The following is a 14,844-nucleotide window of genomic DNA, read 5'->3' as shown; positions in this document are numbered from 1 at the left end:
GGAGAGCCACCACAAAAAGCCATGATCAAAATGAGATCAGCAAGTAACACCGAACTACTTCTGCTCTTGACACTTGATAAATAAAGAGTATTAGTTGATCAGCTTAGTATTGAAGAGTCAGCATGGCCTCATGAGTACTCCAGAGGAGGTGGGTTTTGTTCTAGCTCTGTCAGGGGCCTGCTTTTTGACCTTGAGCAAAAAATTTTTGTCTCTTTGCCTTTCTTTCTGCTATTCCTTGATTGCCTTGTCTTTGTGGAGGATGAGCTCTTCAGGAGAGAGATTTCTTTGCATTGTGTTCTGTGAACAATGAAGTCTGAGCCTCGCCGAGGCCTCTAGGGGCATCTCTAAAAGAAATTATAATTGTTAGCTTTAATCACTTTCATCAAAAGAGCTTGGTAATGGAGGGTGTCAGTGTGGAGGATTTGGAGAAATCTGTAGGGTGCCTGTTAATTAAGTCACCGTGGGTGAAAGTTGCTGATTGGATTTCCTTGGGCTGATGCAGAGATGCTGATGCCTGGGAGCAAGTCAGTGCTGCTCCATATGGGTTTTCGTCCCCAAAAGCAGGATGCTGACGCTGGGTGCTCACTGCTCTGCTCCTGCAGAGCCAGAAGCGAGGTGCTTGGTACCTTTTAGCAAACAAAGCTTTTTCAGAAGCCTCCTACTGGTTGCCTAAAACTTCATGTCTTTTTTGTGGGTCCCTCTGGCGTGAGCATTTGCAACAGAAATTGGGTTCCTTGGCTTTTTGCAGTGAAGACATATCCTTGAGGGTGAGCCATCCCATCTTGATGGGGTCTCCTCCTAGCCTTTGCTGTTGTCAAAATAAAGTGTTTATCATTGCTCTCCTTATTAGCAGCTTCCAGTTTGGGATGGAGGTGCAGCAGCATGCCAGTTTGCAGATTAATTACCCTTCTTGTGCTGCAGAGGAATGCGCCCTTGTCCTCTTTGAGTGGATGCATTACTCATCATAGCGAAAGATTCAGAAATGAAGCCAAATGAACGCCAGCAGCCATGTTGGTAAAAGTGGGCTATGTATGTTGAGGTGTCTCCATTATTCATTTAGCAGTAAACTTGGGAGGTAGAGCCCCCTCTCCTTAGCATCCTGAGTGAGACCCCTTTCCGAATTGTCCAGGCAGAATATGACCAGGGAAGCATTGGGGAAGAAGCAGCAAATGCTTTCTGAGAAGCACTGTAGGTTTGAGGGCAAGCAGGTTAGTCAAGTGAGGTGGAGAGCAGTCAAAGAGGATCAAAACAAGGCTCCCTTGCATAAAGGGCAGGACCTCCACTGCTCTGAGTATTAGGAGTCAGAGGTAAAGCAATGCCTCTTTCTTTAGTGCGTTTATTCTCTGTTTTAGGGCTAATGCCAAATCCCTGTGGTTCCTGCAGCGCACCCCTGCCAGTGAGCATTGACTCTAACAAGCATTTTGCAAGATCTTTGGTCTTGCAAGAATCCCTGTATGGTTCCCTTCCTATTTTAATAAGAACAAGAATTCCCCAATCTGCATTTGAAATCTGCATAGAAATAGCATATGGCAGAGGCCAACTCAAGGTTACACATTTGGCATTTGGGAAGGGAAGGCAAGAAAAATTTACCAGTCAGTTACACTCACATTATGATAAAATAAAGGTGAGCTGGGAGAAGAGCATGTGCTGAATCCTAAAACGACACAGAAGAGCCATAAACCACAGTGTGTTGTGCTATCTCTAGTCCTTTATGCTTCAAGCAGAAGTAAAATGTGGGGTATCATAAATGAAACCAAAGATCTTGTTTTAATTTTATTTTAAAAGCCATTGCAAGGCAATGGTGGTAACAAACATTGACTTCTTCAAACCAGGCAAACTGTACTGCTCCCATCAAATGAGAATTATTCTCCAAAAGCTTCTTGTAACTAGGTAAAGGTTTTGCTATAAAGCACAAGTAGAGTAGTCTAAACAAATGGCATTTTTCCTAGAAATAAAGTATATGGATGCCCTTACGAGGTGTTGCCTGGTCTGCTCTACACTTGTAAAAGTGTTTTTTCATAGTGAAACTGTATATATTTGGTCAAAGTCCAGGGCTGAAAATGGGTATAATCTGTATATCTAGGGACTTTTTTTCATTTGTACAGTGAGGAATAATAACTGGCCTTACTGCGAGTTTGCCTGTAAATTTCTTAGATGATCCAAAGCCTGTTTATTGCTTACAGAGGCAATTTTGCTGACAGGCAAGCTGGAATAGGTCTCTTTTTCTTCTAGATCATCCATACTTGCCTATTATAGAGAAATCACTCAAAAAGCAGCATGCATGCTGGACTCTCAAGCCTTGTTTTAAGTTTTAATTTACTTGTCTGACTTCCAAGGTTACTGAATGCAAGCAATTGCTTCTTCAGTACATAAATAAGATGAATGACGCGTTAGGGACCAATGCCTTGGCCTTGTTCTTCTCCTGCTCTCAGGGGAGGATCTGCTGAGGAGTGCTTAGAGCTGGGGTGCGATTTATATTTTTTTGCTATTGAAAATTAAAGTAAGACTGTTCTGGATTAGCTCAGATGTGAAACTGGAGCCCCAGGCCATTTTTTTTTGGACTGAAATTTTTAAAGGTGTAGGGTGGTCCAGGGTGTGGATCCATGGCAGCTGAGTGAAAGCTGTGCTACAGCTCTGGTTGGGAAAGGCTTGGGGACTCACTGTTGTAACTGGAACAACTGGCCCCAGTTTAACAGTGGATCCTTTTTTAAATCAGCTTTTTAAAGTTTTTTTCATGTCAATACACTTCTTCCAAATAGCATGACCTGTGTTCTTCCCTACAGGTTGCAGAAAATGAACTGGGTTTGTAGTTGATATTTGAAGTAAAATTCAGGCAGGAGGACTCATTACTGTTTCCCTTGCATGGGTTTTTAATTATATTTTCTAATTGTTTCACTGGGATGGGATGGGGTCCTGGGGTCCTGTGCTGTCCAGCTTGACTCTGACAAGACTGATTCTCACTGAAGTTTCATCTATAGCAATCCCAACTGTGAGGAGCAATTTTTCATCTGTAATTAATCCTGATAAAACCAACACTTCCAGGAGGCTGATCTGTATCCATCCATTTCATTGTTTTGTCAATTAATGTTATATTTAGCATCTAACACTGTAATTTGAAGAAAATACTGACGATGTAAAGGGACAGAGAAATTTTAAGTTGTAGCTGCCGAGGAAAAGAAATTGCTGTCCTTGCAATCATAATTTATTTTAACTTCTTTTCAAACTAGATGCTTTTTATTCTGGTACAGCGGCCTCTTAAAACCTCTTATAAATTGTCTGGTTTAACAGTAGTTTCTCCAGATCACATTGGAACCTGGTGTGGGAAGAGATACTCACATACTTGTATGTGTGTTTGATATCTTCTTGAATCTCTAAGGATTTTTCCTCTGATGATTGTTTTGTCTTCCCATGCAGAGACTTACTTCATAGACATTAAAAATTCTTACTTTCCAGGAATCAGTTCTGTTGACAAAATGTGTTGTTTATTGCTCTATCCTCTGGTAAATGCATAGCAGAAAGTTCGTGAGTGCTTGATAAGTCCTCAGAGGCAAGAGTAAACATTTTCTAATTGTTTTATTTTTCTCTTTGTTTCCAGAAATGTTGAATACAGTACTCTGCAAAAAATAGCAGTGTGGATTTCTTGCACCTGAAGAACAAGAAAAGGTAATTACCGGACCATACAGTCGAGCCTCATTTGTTTGCTGTGCTAAAATATTTAGACCTGATCACGTTGCATGAGCCTCCAGCACTGTCTCTGCATATGGGTTTTGTGTATTTTCAGTTATGCAGGCGCAGTTGTTTCTTGAGAATATTCCTTTATGTAAAGGGAACAGGGGAACAAAAGCAGCAGAGCATGAAAATGCTGAAGCAAATGGTAGGGAAGAGCATACCGTGAATATTTTCAGTACATGTAGAAGTGAAAAGGGTAAAAGAGGGGAAAAAAAAAACACGACAGAGGCTTATATGTGCCAATGGGAAAAGGGCTGCAGACTTCACTGTGTTTGCGAGGCTGCCTGGCGGAGCCTTGCAGCCTGCTGGGTAAGTGTCAGAGGAGGCTCAGTGATCATCAGTGTTACAGCAGCCTCCTCATGTTTAGGTGACCGAGTCGCTCGTGGGGTGGTGCACCCTGCTCCAGAGGCTGTGAGCTCCTCTGCTGCCTGCAAGCCTACCCCTTGCAATCCAGTCTCTTGATCCTCCTGGGTCGTGACATTTTGTTGTGGAAAGGCAGCTCGGCAGGGCTGTGGCTCTGTTGCTGGTGTTAAACAAAATGCTGTTCATCAAACTTTCATGAGACACTTTGCCAGGGGCTGCATCTTGAAAGAGTAGGCTCCAAAAAAGCAGTGAGCAGAGCTGTGCTGCTCCGTACTGCTGCCATCTCCTGTATTTTCTTCTACCTTCTTTCCAAGGCTGAGAGGTGAGCACCCCTACAGGGCCTCGAGTGGTTCTGCACTCTTTCCTCCCTGGAGGAAAAGTGGGACAGGCATGGCCACGTTGAAGAGTGGTGGTCCTGCTTCAGCTGGTACAAGGTGTATGGTGATCCAGAAGAGGGACCAGGAGCTCACCTCTGCCTTAAAATCTGTCAGGCACGATCATTACTGGGCTTAAGCTGAGGAATCTACATGAGCTGAGCCTTTCAGCAAGTTCTTGTAGTAATTAATATAATGACTTTAAAGTAGAAAATGTATTGGTAGATACCAGTATGAAGAACAAAACAAATGTATAATGTGAAGGTCTGTAAATCTGAGTACAACAAAGCAAGCCTAGTGAGACTTAAAAATATGGATGTGAAGAGAGAGACACAGCAGATGTTGCTGGGGTCAGGAAACTTTGTGTATGAACACGTGACGTGCTTCTACGAGATGCTTCATTTCATTGCTTGGGTTTGAAAAATGCATGTGAGTGACATCTTGTGTTCACTACATCTGCAGTGCCATCCTGCTGATAATTAGCACGTGCATTTTAGAGGCAGTATGAAGCCAGGATGACAAATACAGACAAATCATAGCGTGGAACAATTCTGATTTCTCCATAGATCAGCATTAGCATTTTTTGAAAGTCCATTTTTCAACCCTACAATTGGAAGTGTTGTCCCAAGAAGCATGTTGAAAAACACTTCAAGGGCCTAAATTTGCAACTTGTGTGGAACCTTGTGTGTTTTTCTTGTGGTGGTCTCTGCATGCATCAATTAAGTGCAAAACTATGACAGCAGAGGAAAAATAGCAGACAGAAAAAGAAACTCTTGGAGCAAAAAAATGCTTGGTAAAAATGTATTAAACTTTCAGAGAACAGTATTGTCCTGTGTTTGGGGTCAAATGGTTTTGAACTACCTTCCACGTGCTAGCAAATGGGATTCATTTTGTTGGATGCTTCCATTTGGATTTATGGTGCCATTTAAAACTCTGTAATACTTTTTGTCACCATCACCAGCTCATTTCTCTTCTTTGGGACTGTCCTGCTCGAGCACCTGACATGTATGGGAGATACAGGATAACTTTACTGGGAGTCAGACAGTTCAATGCTCTGTTTATCCATTTCAAAAAGAAAGGTTGAAAAATCAGATTTCTTTAAAATATTGAGTTTTCCAAGGGGATTAATGGTGCAGATTACAGTATGCCATGATGTGTTTGTTGGCAAAGAGGAAGACTGTGCCTTGCTGTTGAGTTTCACTGGTATTTCACTGCTCTTTTATAAGGTGAAATATTAGTCTAAGTTATCTGTGCAATTTAAAATTATCTCTACAAGTTCAGTCATTTATGTTTATTTATGCTTTTGGGACAGTTGTAAACAGATTTTTGAAAAAAGTAGTATTTCATTTTGTGAGTAAGAGATTAAAAACATGCTCACATTCATCAAGGCTACGTGCTTTCTAAGGCCTTGAAACACAGATACCCGTGCTATTGCAGTGTGGCTCAAACATGGGAATTATTCCCACTGGGTTTCTTGAAAGCTATAGGTGTTGTTTTAAAGTCTCACATAAGCAATATTGTAAGTAGGTAAGGGTTGTCCTGCTATGGACAGGGTGTATAGGCAGCAAAAAAATGGCCAGTCATGTTGTTATATTTGATCTCCCAGGAGGTCAGGTAGTCAGTGACACGCAAATGTTTTTCATCCCATACGCAGGATCCCACAGAGTCATTTAGCTCTTTCAGCTGCATGAGCAGAACAACCATGAGCTCTTTTATTCCTCCAGACTGCAGAGGTGTCTCTTTTCATTTGGTGCTGCATGGCACTTGGTTGCAGTGGCTGGGCTCGGGACGTATCAGATGCATTTCATTGCAGAAGACACAGTAGCTGCTCTGCGCATGAGCCAGCCCCTAGGAAAGGCTTTGCCCCATCTTACAGTGCCAGTGACCTTGATGGGGATGTTCACCCCCGTGCAGTGGGGGCTTTTTGCAATGCTGTGCTGCATTGGTGAGCGGGGTCCAAAGCTGCAGAAATTGAGACTGTGCTTTTACTTCCTGCATGGCCAGACCGAAGGAAGAAAGCCCAAGGCTCAAGGGCATGAGAAGCGCTCTCTTCTTTTGTTCTCGGCGTCTTTTTTTTTTACTGGCTGGCCATGACATTAAGATTTCTAATTAATTTAGAAACCACAGGCAGTTGAAGAGAGTGAGCAATGTAATAACTGGGCCATGGGGCAGAGTAAAAGCACATCAATTATTCAGGCAGTCGCTGCTGCTTATTCCCTTCCCAAAGCTGGGCTGGCTGTCAGCGTGTGTCAGTGATGCTGCTAATGCCCTTCATAATTTACATGCATAAATAGTGGCCTTTTAAAATCTGCATGAGGATAACTTTAGTATTTTCAACAATAGCCTCCAGCAGCATGCTCTGTCTAGCGGGCACCGGGGGCTCCAACCACTGTTTTGGGTGCCATTGAACTATTTGGTTCAAAAACTGGGATCTTGGCAGGTGCATCCCCCAGAAGCCTCTGCTCTAGAGAAGTTGCTCCTCAAGGAGGTTAAGGGGCAGCCTGAGCCACGCAAAGAAAGAACCAGTCCTGCTTTAAAATGCAGGTGGTGTCTGAGAGTGTTCTCTCTGGGCGAGTGAGTCCAGCATCTCTTACAATGCATCATCCCCTGCTTCTATTACTGTGATGTCTCCAAAGCACACTCTGTGAAGAGAGGCATCTCTTGGATGCCTCTGGGGCTGGAGCCAGTGCAGTTCCTCTACAGGTGGAGGAGCAGGAAGCATCCTTCTCTTCCTCACTTCTCTGACTATTGCAGGTCCTGCACTTTGAGCAGTTGGGAAGTTTGGAATAGAGGAAGCTTCTCTCAGTGCCAAGAGCTACATTCACAGGACTGGCCATGAGAGTCTTAAATGGGTGCACCTCGAAGTCTCTTGTTGGGGATGCCACAGGGAGCAACGCTGATTCCTGCACTGAACCAGTAAGGGGAGTGAAAACTGGGGGACCCATTAGATTTTTCTGCCATGGACTACAAGTGGATGACAAAGCCTTATTTTTCTGTACGGTTGGCACGGTTATCCCTGCTGCTGGAGGCAGCCACCTTGCTTTTTAAAAAGTGAACTGATTTGTGAAGAGAACGAAATAAAATGAGCCTTGCTAATTGCGTGTTGTGCCGGCGAAATGACCAGCTTGGATTTGGAAAATGCTGGCTGTAATTAATGGTGAAAGGCTTTTTCTCTCATCTGTGTAGCCATTATGAATCACTTCTCCCCGTGGAAACTTTTAAATCTGTCTCACTGGGGAGCCTGAGGAGGAACAGGTAAAATGGATTTGCCTTAATAGCTGCAGTTGTAACTTAAACACTTGAAATGATATTAAGCATCTCTCTCCATTAGAATTTCATGTTGATCCTGATGATACACCAGCCAAGGCTAAGACAGGATCAACGTTCATTAGATGGAAGAAAATAAACTTTGTAGACAAATGCTTTGGCTAAATGGGGCCTTCATTGCACCGAGAACAAGAATGCAATTAGCTGAAATGTTTGTTTACAAAATCTAATTCCTGGGGAGTATCTTCTCAGATTGCCGCTTACATCTCTTGGGCTGGTTTCGTTGCCAAGGCTTGCAGGTTGACGGATTTTGCGAAGCTTGGTTGTAGTACGTGTGTAACAGATGTTTCAAACTTTGCATGGTAAAGCTGAACCCAAGTGAAGAGCAGGGGCTAAGCTGCAGGTGTGTCAGAGTTTATTTGTGCATTCCTCACATTTATTTTTCAGTTTGCAGTTAAGTGCAATTAATATTAAGTATTAGATGCTCCAGATATTAAGCAGTGTAGGCTGAAGAGAAGCTGGAAACTGCACTGCTGAGTGCTGCTGTCCTCCTGTCCCCTGCTTGGAGCCTAGCCCAGGGGAATCACCGATGAGCTCTCCAGCTGGGTGAGGATGCATCTCTGCCAGGATAACTGCGTGAAGAGCCTTGTCCTGGTTGCTTGACAAACATGAACCCCCTCAGAAGGTGATTTTTCCTATCTGCAATGCAAATCATGCCATGGACGTGCTGCTTTGCTTTGGGTTACAGAAATGGCCAATGGGAAACATAACTGCTGCCATCCAGATATTAGAGCAGGTTTTGTCACTGTGTAGGGTTTGTGGAGTTGGAAGGATTAGGCATTTGGAGCTTGTGCTGATACCAACAAAACAGCTTCATACTAATTGTAAGCATGCAATAGAACATTGCTCTGCATGCTTGGATATGGTGTGGCAGTATCTCTTAGCTTTTTTTTTTTTTTAGTCCTTGTGTGGGGTGGCTTTGCGTTCCCTGCAGTTTTTTTCTAGTGACTTCCTGGCAACTGGAGAGTGTCTTACCCACTTACCCATGGCTGATACTGGGCAAGTAAGCATTTCCTGAACACCTTTCTGTCATGTATCTGGTGGCAAATGTGACACAGTTACCAGAATAACCTTTTCTTCCCCATTTGCCCAATACAGGATATTAATGAAATAGTTGTTGTAATCTGTTTGGCGGTGGTTTATAGCCACATTAAATGATGGGGAACAGACTAATGAAGGCCATCCCATTGATGGATAAGGGCTACAATTTACCCAGCCTGCAGTAATTGAACTCAAACAAAGTTGCTTTTGCCTAATGTGCAGAGTGGTAGGTGATGCAGAGGTATGTCTGTGTGTGTTGTATTGAGCACAGCAACAGAGCGAGGTGGTGAGCTCTGGACATCTGTGGGAGTTCAGGATGAGATAGGACTGCTGCAGAGGCTCCTTACGTGGTTGCAAGAGGTAAATCCTCCAAGTCTTTCAGATGTCTTGGCTGTGGCTTGTTAACAAGCTCATTGCAGTGTTATGGGTCTTGCTGCTTCCTCCCGTGCAAAGGATGCTGGTGGCAGCGCTTCTCCTTCAGGCAGTGAAAAGGGAAATGCAGGAGTCGGTGCTGGGGTTTGCTCCTTGAAAGGCACTGCTCAGGAGATCCCTTGGGAGTCTGTGCTAATACAGCATTTAAAACAGTGCTTTTTCAGTGTCAGCACTGGAAATGACAAATGCTTCCCTTAATTTGAGAGAAGTGTGCCTGATATTACATGCTTATATATGCCTGAGAGTCTATTCTCAAGACAGTACATGGGCCTATCTCCTATGAAAGCTAATTGCACTATTAGTAGACTATATCCTGCTAACTTAATAAAATACATTTATTTGTGTCTTAAAGGATTTTTTTTCTGAGGAGGAAGAAATCCTGAATGGTGCCAAATTTTATTTGAAACGTAGTTTTCTTCGCTGTCCCTTCCTCTCTCCCCATGTCAAAACCATTCTGCAAATTGAAAATATTTTATAAATTCAAGGCACCACTGAAATTGAAGGCAGACAGCACTTAGGAGAGCTGAAGGGGAATTCATCGTGCAGATGACTTGAGGTTGATTTTTAACTCTGGAAGGGAAAAAAAAGTCAGTAGGAAGCAGCATTGCCAGCAGGGCTATGTACATTAAAGGTGTAGAAAACTCAGGTGAACAGAAAAAAGTGTGTCCAAGGTGTCTCCCTTTGCCCCTGCTGTGATGTGACTTTGGCTCTACCGCAGATGCTGTCAAGATTCCGGGGCAGGTCGACAGTTTTATTGCCTGGGCCTGATTTGGGGTGGAAGACAGGACTTGGGTCCTGGGTGACTGCATCTACCCTGTCCCCTCCTTTTGGCATCCCACAAAGCAGATCATCTTTGTCTTCTCTTCTTTCAACAGGCAGTTAAAGCATTAGGAGTTGGGCATTGAGGTTTTGTACCAGCACAATTTGAACTTTAGTCTAATTTAGACAGAAGTTTAAAGAACTCTCTCCCCTCTCTCTCATACAAAGTACACTGGGGAGTCCAAATGCACTGTATCTGTCTTGGAGACATTTCCCTGTGGTTTATTGCTTTGCTTTTATTGATGGGCTGTGTTTGCTTTCACACAAACTGATTCATTTGGACACAATGATTTGTTTCGCAGAAGTTGTTTGCTTAGGGATGAAGGCTGAATTAAGGGGGTTTTATGGGGTAGAAACTTTATTTCCACAGACTTCTTCAGATCTCAGTTCCACTCCCTGCAAAGTTTGTACAGACTCAGATAAAGTGGCCCTCGGCCAGACTGGGAAGATGCAATGTGCCAAGTAGCTGTAGGGAGAGCAGGAGGATATGTTAAATTACAGAGAGCTTTTGAAAATTTTAGAATGTCCTGCAGGAGCAAAACGATGAACCTTGTAAAAAAAAAAGTAAGATGATCTGATTCTGCTTTTTAATTTCCAAAAATAAGAACAAAATTGGAACAATCAATCTAATTTTATTAAAATATTAAGATATGCTAAGTACAGCATTAGATATGTATTTTTTCACTATAAATACACCCCCAAGGAATCATTCTATTTTTAAGATGAACTTGGTATTATGATAATGTAAAAGAAGTCTATAATTTATAATTCCAATTGGAGGTGAAGAAATTTAACATGTCAGTTTCTCTATTCATTACTCCTGCAGTCAAGACCAACAGACTGTTCCTTCACCTTTGCTGTCAATCATTTAGATAGACCAATTATGGATTTGGTTATATATATATATATATATATCAAAAGAGAGAATGCAGCAGATGAAGGTTCAACATAATAAGTTTTTTTGAAAAAACAACCAACTCATCTGTAAGAGTACATTTAGTCCTACAATTTATGAGCTTCATGGCCAAAACTCCTCAACTGTTACTCTGGTCTTTCTGAAGGTGCCATATGGACTAAGTTGAAAAGTGGCTCTCCAGTGTTTGTGTGTTGGAAAAAAGCTGGTGGCAGCTGACAGTCACTTCTTGTACCATTTAGAAACACTCACTGCCTAGCAGTTCTTTGGGAGGAAAAAAAAAAAAAAAAAAGAGGAGGTGAAAGATAAAGTCCTATATTGTTATTTAGGTCTTCATTGTGATTGTGCAGAGCCACTCATGTATGCTAAAAAAAAAAGTGTGTTCTGGCTGGCTTGAGATCTTTATTAATTTTAAGCATTAGTTTTGGAGTTCTGAGCCTTAAGGTCTCCAGTGCAGTGCTTCTTTAGCACTCAATTTAGAGGGGACATAATTGCATTGACCTCTGTTCTGCCAGTACTAAATATTCAATGTGCTCCAAAATAATTCCACAGACCTGAAACATGAAAATCAGATTCCTTATGGATATAGTTGCAGGTCTTGTAATCTTGTGTTAAAGCAGCAGCATTTCTTTGGGGTAAGTTTATTACGACAAAATATACGTGGCCAAACTTAAATATAGTTAACCTAATATGATCAGACTGATTTGGAGCAGAGGTAGGTCAACACTAAGTGCTTTTGAAAATCTCATCCCAGCTCTCCAGAGATTAGGGCTATGAGCACAGAGTCTCAGCCTAAGTCATGCTAGAGAGGCAGAGGGAATGTTTCTCAATGGAGAGAGGTTTCATTTGGACAGCAGAAGCATGAGGCAGACTCGGGTAAGAAAGATCTGCAACCAGATGGAATAATATCCAGCTTTGCCCAAGGCACAAGGCTTGGAAGTTAACCCATGTGGATTCATCTGTGAGTCTCTGCTACTGGCAGAGTGTGTATATGGGCACTCTTCCTGTTTTCAGATGGGTAGGGACATCCTCTCCTCTCATGTTTTGATCAGTACTGCTGCGCCAAAATGAAAAACTTTAGGCTGCTGTCCCCAGTTTTCTCTTTGGTTTTACCTTTTTTTAAAAAAAAAAACCTCTACATTCTTACAAAGGTAGTGTCCTTGGGATTTGTAGCACTCGCTGGAATCTCACAGCATGGAGGCTTATTTTCAGTGTAATATTTTAATTTAAATACCTAAAAGTTAAGTGCTCTTTTAGGCATTTGAGTGAGCAGAGTCTCGCTGTTGCAGGTGGGAAAAAGCTTGAGGGCTGTCTCATAGCTCAGTGAATGGTGCATGTGACTGATTTAGTGAACGAGTCAAAAATACAAGGTCTACTGAGGCCACAGAAGGAATATCTACAGCCTTGAATGCATGACTTCCCCCTGAAATAAGTGGAGTTGTGTTTTTTGAAGTGGGCCTGAGTTTGGCCCTTAGATCATGTGGGTATGATGAGGGATTTGACCAGATCCAAGTCATGCAGTATCAGTCCCTTTGTGATTGATGAGGTGACTCACTCTGGTACCTCATCCTCAGATATTACTCACTGCTAGTGCTTCATCCTGCACATGTCCAGCTGATGGAGGTGCTTCTCCCATCAGCCACGGTGTCCCGGCATCAGATGAGTGCAGTCTGCAGGTATCTCATCTCCTCTCTTTCTCTTTTTTCTTGAACCACATAATCTACAATTTTAAGAGTAATTTCTGCTATTAAAATAAAAATAAAATAATATGGCATAAACAGGAAGTTTAGCCTTTGAACCACAGCAGCACACTGCCTTTTGTAAAAGCACACAGCTGCTTTATTATAATGTCTGTGACTGAAATGTCATGGGTTGCTTGCCATGATCTACCCTTTTATACAGGGACACAGTGAGAATGTGGGTCTAAACCTATTGAGGCTAACCCTTTGAGACTGACTTTTGCATATCCTTAATGTGTGGAGCCTGCAAAAGGCTGGAAAGACATTTTGTCAGTGTCGGTGCATCCCTGGGCTAGGCCTGACACCAAATAAGAGAAAGAAAAACCTGCAAATGCTCAAGGCAGAGAGAGGATAGGAAAGAAGCAGCAGGTTGAGTAAACAGATGGGGTGGGCCAACGTTAAGAGCAGGATGGTTATGGTAAGTGTAATGTGCAGAAGTCACAGTACATCAGCTGGCTAATCAGTGCTGAATGATTTGTAGGCATCTCAGCAGAGGTGAGTTTTAAGGAGGTTTGAAGGAGAACAGTGTCGTGGCTCTGCAGATTTGTATTTTTCTCCTGCAGAAAGAGGGACTTTGTGAAAGGCATGAAGGTTATTACTTCAGTCCTGGTTTTCTGCATATATTCTTCTTTTTCTACATTGTTTTTTTTTGGGGTTTTTGGTTTTTTTTTTTTTTTTTTCAATTCTTCCTTTTCTCCACATTTGTGAGGGTCTCTCTAATGAGCCAGCGTGGTTGTTGGCCCAGATGCTGCACTGCAAATGCTATTTTTTAAACCAGCTGAGAATCTGGCCTGATATTTAGCAGTCACTTAGTACTTTCATCTTCAAAGTACTGTGCAAACATTAATTAATTCTGCTGGGGAGCGTAGAAGAAGGTGCTGCTGGAATAGTTATGCAAACTGCAGAGCCACAAGAGATGGCAAGGACAGTTTTGCTGGGCTTGGGAGGTCTGTGCTTACATACATAATTCAGCAGAGCACAACACAACAGGTGCTTTCATGGCAGAAAAATCGCTTTTAGGTATCTGTTTTTTCCATTGAGTGTGTGCTTGGTGTTTTCACTGGAAGAATGTTGCTGCTGCTCTGCTTGGCTAGATGGGCAGCCTGGGATTTCTGTTTCCACATCTACCCCTGCAGATGGGTTGAAGCTTGCAGAGACAGTAACACTGAGCAGCCGGGCAGATGCTCTGTGGATGCTCAGTGCTGAGCCGTGGAGGCTGTGCAGAAGTCAGGGCTGCAGTGGCATGCTTTTCACTGAAAATGAATAAACCACTTGCAGCGTATGCAGATTTGGAGGTGCACAGTGCTCTGCTCTACACTGGTGGCTCTTTGCATGTGAAAAACCATTTTGCCCATGCGGATGTTGTCTTGGGCAGGAGTGAAGCAGCTCAGCAGAGCTGCAGAAATGACTGTGGGAATGCCTTCCATCTTCTTTTAAGGGCAGCATCAGCAGCCTTTGGCCTGGGCTGCAGTGACCTGCCCTGGAGAGGATGAGGAGTGCTCACCCATCCCCTGCTGCTGGCTCTGCACAGGCACAGCTATGGAGCAGCAGCAGCATTTAAAGCTGGCACAGTCACCAGCATCTCCCAGCTGCACACCTAACGCGCTCTGGCACGAGGCAATCAACACCTCCTGTGCTTTGAGACTTGCCTGGAGCACCGCTTCTGAGTGAAAACACAACTCCAGACACCAAATCCACTCAACCAGGCATTATATTAAAAGGAGCTTTTAAAAGATCGTGCCTACTGATGCCGAATTAATAGCAGAGAACCACATGAGCCTTATGTGACTTGATTAATGCTGTATCAATCCAGCAGGCATCTAGGTATGAGAAGGTGTGTCATTTTTTGGTATGATGGGGGTAAGTCAGAGTGGGGTCACTGATGGAACAGAGAGGGAAAGCAAAGGGATGCTTGATGCCAGTAAAAACCATGCCTATAAGGAGATTTTGCTCGTTGGAGGTCTGTGAGGGATTGCGTGTGAATCTGGGCTTTGGTCTGAAAGCTGAAGGCAAGAGGTGTCTTCATATTGAGTGGAAACAGGTTTTTGAGCAAAAGACAGATTCAGGTTGATAGGTGGGGAGCTGGGTTTCAGTTTGGCTTTGCTGA

At 43.0% G+C, this 14,844-nt stretch overlaps 1 protein-coding gene across 45 annotated transcripts in view; it reads left to right on the top strand.

Annotated features, from left to right (window-relative positions):
- The window catches only part of ADGRL3 (adhesion G protein-coupled receptor L3), a 487,487-nt gene that overhangs the window by 85,296 nt on the left and 387,347 nt on the right, over nt 1-14,844 (top strand). For all 45 annotated transcript variants that reach the window (XM_086888938.1, XM_086888937.1, XM_086888933.1 and 42 more), the window contains one exon: nt 3,596-3,663. The gene's annotated coding sequence lies outside the window, so the exon portion shown is untranslated. The remainder of the gene's footprint in view (nt 1-3,595; nt 3,664-14,844) is intronic.

Source organism: Cyanistes caeruleus, chromosome 5 (genome assembly GCF_971803275.1).
Source record: "Cyanistes caeruleus chromosome 5, bCyaCae1.hap1.1, whole genome shotgun sequence".
NCBI classification, from domain to species: Eukaryota; Metazoa; Chordata; class Aves; order Passeriformes; family Paridae; genus Cyanistes; species Cyanistes caeruleus.
The sequence above is the reverse complement of the archived record's forward strand: the minus strand, read 5'-3'. Positions and strand labels throughout refer to the sequence as shown.